A 10,081-nucleotide genomic window follows, 5' to 3' on the forward strand; every position below is an offset into this window, starting at 1 on the left:
GTTAATCATGGTTTAAGTTATATACTTTACAAGGGATTATAGTTTTAAATGCCTTGCAAAGGTCAAATGTGTGAGGCAAGTTGTGGATCATAGCTCACACACTATGAATCAACTTGGTAATCAACACTCTAAGTCCATTTGACTATAGTTAATCTAGTTTATTAATCTAAAACTAGTTAATCTATTAGATTAGTATAATATTAGTTTAGTTTTAAGTTTGGGCCCTCAAGAAGATGATTTGTTAGTGGTGAAAAGGGTTTTGTTATTCATCTAAGATTCTTTGTTTAGAGGAAGGTTTGTGATGGATGGAACACTAAACTATGTAACTCTTCTCTCCTAGTCTCTTTTGGCTATTTGGAATTACTCTCAATCTTAAACTTGTATTGAAATGATAAGAAAACTAACTTGTATTGAAATGATTAAGAAACTTGTATGGAATTGATTAAGAACTTTGTTTACACTAAAGCTTAAAGAACATGAAAATGGAGAATAAGGAAATAACAATTTAAATTAAAAATATTTAACCTACTCCTAATAACCAAAGATTTAGATCTATGGTAATGATCTTTCTCTTCAACTTTGATTTATATAGGACACCAGTTACAATTATACTCTTCCTTCTAGAAACAATCTTATGGGCCCTTGACCTAAGCCCACATATTAGAAGTCCTGAATTTGGCTTTAGGTCCCCAGGTCAGTAGCTTTCAGTCTTGAGTCTTGAGTCCTTGACTTTGACAGTTGACTTTGACTTTTCGGTACTGTTGCTCCTAAGCTAGAATCTTCCCAAGTAGCATAAATAGCGATCCTTTTTGTGCCAAAATGCATGTATTATGAATATGCGTCCTAAATGGCATGTATCATGCAAATGGTAACGAAAGCTATAAGTTGTCTGTTCCTTAAGCACAAGAAAGGTATATTCGAAACATTATAAAGATAATAAAATGCACATTTGGGGACTGATCAACTAGCCCCAAACAACATTTTGCTTGTCCTCAAGCAAAAGATGAGAGAAAAAAAACTAAGATCACAAATGTGTGATTTATTATACTAATCTCGTTTCGCAGAGTGCGATTCCATTGACCATATGCAACAAGACATTAAACTACTAGGAATTCCTTAGTGGATGAGCTTAAGCCTCGTGAGAGTTTTCCAAAGAAGGTACTCACAAACTTCCTCTATCAAGTACAAAGGGTCTTGTTTCTTTATTTATTCTTAGAGGTTTATACATCTCATGAACGGTAAAATACAAAAGCAGAGTCATTTCTGAAACTTTTGGAGAGTGTCCTTAAGTTGGGTCCTCACAGGGGTGTGTTGCAATCACAACTCTTTGATAGATTCACTCAAGTTTCATTTCTCAAGTGCAGAGGGCACATATATTCCTCACATACACAAATAACGCCCAAAGAAACAGGAGTCAATTGATCATAATATCCACTTACTATCACACCATCCTATTCCTAGTTGAGTTAGAGGTCTTTTATTAGTAATTACGGGGCTAAAGTAGTGGTTAAGAAATAAATGGAAGGGAAAACAAACTTTGATAAGTTGAGAAATTGGGTGTTCAGGATATTTGAACTAGAAAAAAACCTCGTTTTGTTCTTTGCTTCCAAAATTATGATTCATTTTTTTTATCCCTTTAGGTTTGTGACTCCATATGATTTTGAATTTTTGGGAGTTCTAACCTTGCTTTTGTTTATTTTGAAATCGACTCCTTTTGATTTTGAACTTTTAGGAAATTTCAATCTTTGAATCTTTTCTTTCTTTTCTTTTTCTTTTGAAGCTTCTAACTATTCTATTTTTGTACAAGGCCTTCTCTTCTCTTTTTCACAGATCATCCAATTCCCAACTTGTCAGCTAGCTAAGCTTTTTATTGTGTGTGATAACGGTTTAGGGATTGATGGTGAAGAAATTATCTTTTTGGGTTTCTTAATGTTTATTTGGCTATATCGATCCAAAAACAACCTAAATTCTCTCCTAGGATATGGCGTGGTGATCACGTAAGTGGACGTGTTATCTTTCTATCCAGACATCCTTGTGTCATCACTCAATAATTATTCAGATGAGACTTTTGGCTAGATTCTCACAAGATATGGAACTTAACTGTTCTAACCTTGGTCTCGGAAACTCACTGCTATATACAATCAGAGCTGATGCATGCCATTCATGAAAATGTGCAGAAACTATTGAATGTATATTAGTCTGAGTTTGAAGAACAAATCTTTACTCTATTGCTATAATGAGACTTCTAAACACCATTTGTTCATCAATATAAAAAAAGGAAAACAAGACGTTTAGTACTAAACAGAAAAATATTTTTGGTCTTTTAGAAATATTTTAAGAAATAAAGAGATATAGAAAATCTATCTAATATAAGAAATTCTAAGAAATAAATGCCTGGTTTTTGCAAATGTTACTATACCAACCCCAAACATAAATATGTTTTGTCCTCTAAGTATGAAGAAAAGGAAATAAATTACCATAGGAACATGAGCAAAAATGGCAGGAACCTGTACTCTGTTCTTCATTATGAAAATATAGCACCCCTAAACAAGTTTGGAGCGTGGGTTGATAGATATAGAACGAGAAATACATGGTTTATCTAAAAGGTAAAAAACATAATTATTCTAACATAAAATTTTTGGTTTTTTTGAATTTTATTTGTAAAACATGCATAGTGTAGAAAATAAGAAAAATTTGGGCATGATGTATTTGTATGTCCTTCTGCTAATATACCACAAATCTTCATACATTCCACAAAACACAAACATCCATAACAGATAATACTACGAAAAACTAGAAGTGGAGAAAGTAAAAATAGGTACTACAATGACAATAAAAAACATATAACTATGTGGACACTAGGGAGTTTCCTAGTCAGATTCCGCGTGGGATAACTAACGACGTCAAGATGAACTCGAGCTACTCCTGTCTCTCCTCTCTCATTAGGTTCTCTCAGAAAGGTGCGCTGCTCCTGAAGCATCTAGAGAGTGCTGTCCTGAAAGGTGCGCTGCCCTTGCTAAATAGTAGTTAACTACTAATATAGTAAACGCTGACCCTCATGCATTAATTGCAAAGCATCCAAGGGACGTGTGAACGGAGATAGAGCTCCTGGAGCAAAGTAGTCTACTGGAGGTGGAGGTGGAGCGTCATCATCGTCGAGACCGTGCTCGATCTCTTGTATAGCCTCTGGTGACTAGTCGTGCTGAATGTAGTGAAGGTAGATAGGAGTGAATGTGGTAGACTTAATTGCACAAAGTCAGTTGGAACTGCTGCTCCCCAACAAAGCATGAGCCAAGTTACAAAGGTAGGAAGGGGAGCAATACTCCATCTACATTGAGAAAGCTGGTCCCACAGGAAATAAGCAATACAGAACCCGTTGTTCTAGGTCTGTAAAATCCAACGAATGTGAAGGATCGACTTACTGATATCTGAAGGTTTCATTGTCGCCACAAGGTTGTGTGCAATCCATGTTGCCACTGCCAACTAGTTCTTTCTCAAAGAAGTCTGCCTCACGCATGCAGGTGGAACCATTGATGTACTCGCCCTTTAACACAGTACCTCGTGTCGTGCTTCAATGCCCAAAACCGTTCCAAATGTCTACCTAGTGGACACATGAAAGCGGCCCAAATGATACAGTAACCAAGCTTTTGTTATCGCGAGCTAATCCGCGATAAAAAGCTTGAACAAGAGAAAAGGAGTAATGAACGGTAGGTTATAGCAAGAGTGGCCTCCAACCCCTTCTAAGGATTTGTGCTTTGAAGAAAACATAAAAAATCCCCGAATCAAAGAGATTAGAAAAATCCATCTCGGGAACAATCTTTCAATTGGCATCCATTGGAGGGTGTTTTGGTTAAATTGAAAGTGGATATGAGGTGCGGTGAAGGTGGGCGAGTTGCAACTGAAATTGCTTTTGATTTGGTGCAGGTTGAGGCGCAGTGCTGGTTTCGGTAGGCGCAGGCACGAGTTGGCTTTGAGTGTGCGAGCTAAGGTTTTGAGTGGAGAAGATTATATGTTGAGCGGTCATGTGGTTGGTTTATAAAACCACGTACGACCGCTATTTGTTGGGTTTTTAGGTTTTTGAATTTTTGGCCCAAGCCCAAATGAAATGTGGAAATATCGAAAAGGTCCCATTCTGTCTCATAACACGTAAAATGCAAATCCCCGCTTCGTTACCGGTCCGATTCGGACAAACGAACTATCTAAATGATCAGCTCGAAGAATCCTATCCAACAGTATATCACATGCTTCAATCAAAGGTTGTATGACACACAAGATGATAGATGAATACCTTGAAGCGTGAAGATGACTTAAGCTGTATACATGAATGAGCTCTGAAAAGAATAGAGTATGCCAACTTGAAAACAAAGCACATGAATAGCGAAATGAATAAAAAAGAGTGTTACAAGAGCAAAGGGAAAGGATGGTGGAAAGAATATACAAACTTGAAATTAAAGACTAATTAATTTTTTTGGATTATATTTTTCAAAAACTGTAAAAAAATGTGGGTCATTTTAAGTCGGATCCCCAAGACTCGAGTCAATCCCAACCAAAAGGTTTGATGACTCTATGAAGCTGAGCTCAGTGCTTTGGTGTAAAGCACATGTCAACTGTAAATACTGTGTCTTCGCTTATCGGCTGAAGCCTAGGGCAGTCTGGTGTTTGACATCTCAAGCACCAGTTCTCCCTGACTGCACGCCATCTGCTGGCGTAGGAACTTTTTCCTGCACCAGGCGTGGTGGTGTGAGTTTTTTTTTCAAATATCATGTTTTATATCAATCGAAAGAGAAGTACAAAAACTTCTGAATCAGATGGTACATGCCTCCATTGATCCTTGCTCGGTGGAGAAGAATTGTCTTTATACATTTTGAAAGGTTTGTAGAATGGGGAGAAAAGAAGTTTTTGAAATTTTTTTTGGAGACTTTTAAGAAAAAGGGGAGGAAATTTTTGAAGTTTTTATTCAAAATGAGTCTTTTAACGTCAGATTCTCGAGACAATAATAGAGAGGTGCATGATAGAATTAAACAATTAATGATTTCACTTTGGGTTACACCATTTTTTTAATTCTAGAAGTCGACTCCTCATCGAGGTTTTTTTATTTTTTTTTATTTTTTACTTTTTTGTTCTTGTTTTTCTTAAAAGATATCTCAACAAGATATAGGGTTTTTGCAAGAAGATAAAATCATACGTTAATCCAGTATCATTTTGGTTACTATAGGATATGAGATTTTAATTTTCATATCCTCAAGTTTTTTAAAACTATGTAGAGATATATATAAAGGATTCCTACAAAAGTAGTGATAAAACATATCATAACAGATTGTCTTAGGCAACTTTCATGTCGGTCTGAGTGAACCCAATCTAGACGGACATAGTTTCAGTTATACGAGTTGGGAGTTTTGCTGCGCAAGACATGGAATATCCTGACCTATGCGAATAGCGCAGTGATATAGGCGACCCTTAATAAGCAAAACTGATCTCAAACCACCCCTAGATTGCAATTTTCTAGGGGTTGGTCCATGTAGAATCCATTGCCCATTTTGAAACAAAAACACATGACTAGTGTTGTGTCGAGAATCCTCTATTATAAATACTGGAAAAAGCATGAAATTTTATAAAAACAATAAGGAAAAGCTAATTTAAAAAAAAAAAAGTGTAAAATAAAGAAAAAGAAAATTATATACTTGCTCCACAGGGGTACAATACTCAAACTACGAGTAAAAGTGTTAACAAGGAATATGCAAGATATACGTGGACTCAAGGCTTCGGCACTTACAACCACACACTCCAAGTGGAGTGGTCCGATTACCTTTTCAAATGTACTCCAAAGAAATAGATGTCAGGGAATGAAAGGATTGGAAATACATCACAGAGTAGAGAATTAAGGTGCTTGTAGCTTCCAAAGCTAAGTTCGCTTGTTCAAGATTAGGGACTGCTTGTCTAGGGAACACACTTTTTTGGGCTTTCTTTTGAGTTAGGTAGCTTAGAGATTGTTGTATGGACACCAAGATTTGAGATTGCTAATGTATTAAGGATATCATCATCTCAGATGTTTTGTCTAATAAGACATTAATAGGTTTTACAACTGGTACTAAGTCTATTTGGTTATTGATTGGTGGATTTTGGTAGTTCTAGTTAAAGTTGGATGGAACCATTGCTCTATTATGATTGTTGTAGGTACATTGTCCTTGTCTAAACTAATTGAATGTATTTTGTGGATTGACATGAATTGTGAACCCTAGAGGTGGTTAGTTTTGTGGATTAGTGTTTCATTGAAAATTTGGGTGCCTACATGGTGCATTTGGTATATTAAAAGCACATACTTCTTCTGGATGAAGTGATGTTATGTTTTTAAGAAAGGGACAGTGGGTAGATACGTGATTTAGATCTAAACAGAAAGCGCATGGTGCTATATCGATGTTCATGACTGGTTGGGGAGTATGGTCCTTCTGTTTTGTTACAAGGGCATCTATCTTTCTTGTGAAGGTTTTGATTAGGGTTTTCATCTCTGAATCGTATTTTACCTCAAATATACCATTGGCTTTAGAGGTACTGGGCTGGGATGTTTTGGAATTGTTTGTGTTACCCCAATGAGTACTTTTTTCAGCTTGGTATTCTAGAAAGGTTAGAGCTTATGTAGCACCTTTATCTAAAAAATTTCCATTACTCATGATATCCAGTGTGACTTTGTGTTCTTGTAGAAGACCTTTGAAGAAACATTAGAGAAGTGTGGATTTTTTGGGTTTATGGTGAGGACATGAATGGATCAGGTCAGAGAATCTATCCCATGCTTCGGAGAATGTCTCACTCAGACTCTGTCTGAAGAATTATATCTTGTTTATTATTTCCTCTATTTTCTTTGGTGGAAAAAATTTCTTCATGAATGACAACAATACATTTTCCTATGTATCGAATGAATTAGGCTTCTACTATAGAAGCCATGCGTGGCTTTTGCCAGCTAGAGTGAAGGGAAACACTCTTAGTTTAACATGAACATAAAAAATGCCCGGATGATTAAACATATTGTAGACCTCATGTATCCTGCGTAGGTGTTCGTATGGTAACTCGTGTTCGAGATCGTGAAAGATGGGTAAGAGATTGAACACGTTAGAAGGGATGCAGAAATCGTTATTGAGCTGTGTGAGTCTTATATAAGAAGGAGGTCCATCTTGTAACGGTGTGTAGAAACTAGAAAGAGGCTCTTCAGCTTGAACTACTTCATCCGCCATCCTAATAGATGGGAGATGAAAAATAGAAGAATTTTGAGATCGACGTGCTCTCCTATGTGGGTAAGTTTTAAACACGCTAAGCTTTGTGTAACCTGATTGTAGTATCATGCATGATTGTGAGACTATTTTATAATCTACTTACATGCGCACACAAATGTGTTGGATGCTCAAACAACAAAATTCATTTGTAGCTTTGAAGTTTTTGAAAAGATTGCATGCAATGTCTATAAATTAGATATTATGCCTGTTTGAATGTAATAGTGGGCGCAAAATTGGGTTTTTAGAACTACACGCGTCGAGGGAGAAGATCACTCCTTCACCAGATGGTGTGCCACCAAGAATCTCACCCATTGTATTTCTGAGGGAGGGGTGTTAGGAAGGTGGTTGGTCCACTGGAATCTGGTAGTTTACTACTCTCTTTGTCCGTGCTAGATGTTTGTCCTGATAAAGGTGACTAAATTGGTTCTGCTTGGTAGATTTTATCTTTTTAATTTGGTTTATGTATTAAACATTTCACGTAACGTTCGTTCTAAAGTGGGTCTTAATCCTACTTTTTGTTCTTTTATGGTTCTGGTCTAGCCTTAGCGTTAATTGTAAAGACGAGACTGAAATGTAAATCAAACAATCATCCAACCATGCTTAGTAACAGACAAGTATCCTCTTACAGTTTGTAGCGAGGAGGTTAGAAATTACCTCCCAAGGTGTGCGTACACGACCCTTGGGGTGAAGGCGACGTGGTGGGGTTGACGAAGTGTTTGGTGTCATTTGTGTCAACCCACCGTTTGAGCTTTTCCTTACGGTTACAAATTTAATCTAACTAAGACCACAAGTCTGGTCGAAATGTTGGCAAAACAAATAAATTACAATTGATTGCCTTTATGGGCTAAAACAACTTTGCCTTCGTGGGCTTAAACTATAAAAGCGGTAAACACAAAAATTAACTATGTTTAACTTAATTAACTAATAACTTAATTAAACAAAATACGTAAAAGTTTGGAAAGTGTTCACCAAAGATTGGTACTTCGACCCCCAAGTTGGGTTGTGATGTGCGTGCGTAGTACTACTCTTTTGTGCCATGCACATCCAACCGGTCCAAGTTGGTTCAATCCCCAACTTTTGGTGAGTAAACTTAAACCAAAAGACTAAACTCCTAAAGCTTAAACTATTTTGTGTTTAACCTAATTAATTTTTTTGTGTTTTGTTTTGACTTACTTATATGATATTATCTTAATCTAATCATGCATAAACAACATTTACTGAAAACTAAAACCTAAACATGCTACTAAACTAATTCTAACATTTTTAATCTTGCTGATGTATTACTAATTCATTTTAATTAAAAAAAACATTTTTAATTTTTAAATTGCATTTTTAATTGAATTTTTGGTTTTTGAAAACTCAAAAACTTATAAATCCCTCTACTTTTTATCTACTAACAATTGAATTAAACAGACTATGGTAAATTAGAGTGGGTTTACATATGAAGATTCTGAGCCAACATAATCTTCGTCTGCTAAAAACGAGGTGCGGCGCGGTCGCGTGTCATTTATGTCTGCTGGGAAATGGTTTGCAGGAGTGTGTAGTACGCGGACGCATGTTTGACATATGTGGGTGCATTTCATTCACAGGCGTACGTGTGATAGGTGCGACACGTGTTTGTTTTCTCCGTTTGCACTCTGTTTTCTATAGCAAGTTCCGATGGGTCGTCTCGTGCTACTGTCGGGCTCCTTTTACGCAGAATTGTATTGGAAACACACAAAAACAAAACATCAGTAACGAAAATTAGAAAATAAAAATAAAAAATTGAAATGAAGATTGAGAAGAAGGGTTCAATGATTGTTGCTCTTTTCCATCTTCCTATTCCCATATGAATCCATGACGGTGGCGCCATTTGAAGAAGAATATTTGTTAGTGGTGAAAAGGGTCTTGTTGTTCATCTTAGATTCTTTGTTTAGAGGAAGGTTTGTGATGGATGGAACACTAAACTTTGTAACTCTTCTCTCCTAGTCTCTTTTGGCTATTTGGAATTACTCTCAATTTTAAACTTGTATTGAAATGATAAGAAAACTTGTATTGAAATTATTAAGAAACTTGTATTGAATTGATTAAGAACTTGGTTTACACTAAAGCTTGAAGAACATGAAAATGGAAAATAAGGAAATAACAATTTAAATTAAAAAACATTTAACCTACTCCTAATGACCAAAGATTTAGATATAGGGTAATGATCTTTCTCTGGAACTTTGGTTTATATTGAACACCATTTACAATTATACCCTTCCTTCTATAAACAATCATAGGGGCTTTTGACCTAACCACATATTATAAGTCTTGAATTTGGCTTTAGGTCCCCGGGTCAGTAACTTTCAGTCTTGAGTCTTTGACTTTGACAGTTGACTTGACTTTTAACTTTGACTTTTTTGCACTGTTGCTCCTAAGCTGGTGATAGAAATTTAACCAACCGAAATAAACAGGTTAATTAACTCTTATTACTATTATTACTTGCAAGCGCACAAGGTTTATTATAGTAGGTGTGCGAGAACAAGGTAGAACCCACAGGGATTGTGATCTTGGAATAACTGAATTCTAAAATACTACTGAACCTAATATGAATATTATGGTTGTTGATTTGAAGATTGTTTAATTACTAACTATTTTAATTATACTATGAAAATTATAAAACTTGTATTAACTATGAATGGTGGAAACACTAAGGCGTTTGATTCCACCTTAGACTCTTGTAGGTACGGTTATCTTAATTCACTGTTTTAAAGTTCTCATGTAATTACGAGTAGCATGAAGGAAAGGAAACCCTAACTTCCTCGAATATGTGTTTGTTTAAGCCCTAATATGCA

General features: G+C 36.0%; 1 non-coding gene across 1 annotated transcript; it reads left to right on the plus strand.

The window, feature by feature from the left end:
• The first annotated feature begins 6,738 nt into the window (after positions 1-6,738).
• On the plus strand, positions 6,739-6,845 carry LOC147497219 (small nucleolar RNA R71). The gene has a single exon (XR_015197213.1). It is a non-coding gene; the product is annotated as a small nucleolar RNA R71 (small nucleolar RNA).
• Positions 6,846-10,081: the final 3,236 nt, after the last annotated feature.

Source organism: Coptis chinensis, chromosome 5 (assembly GCF_015680905.1).
Source record: "Coptis chinensis isolate HL-2020 chromosome 5, ASM1568090v1, whole genome shotgun sequence".
Taxonomy (NCBI): Eukaryota; Viridiplantae; Streptophyta; class Magnoliopsida; order Ranunculales; family Ranunculaceae; genus Coptis; species Coptis chinensis.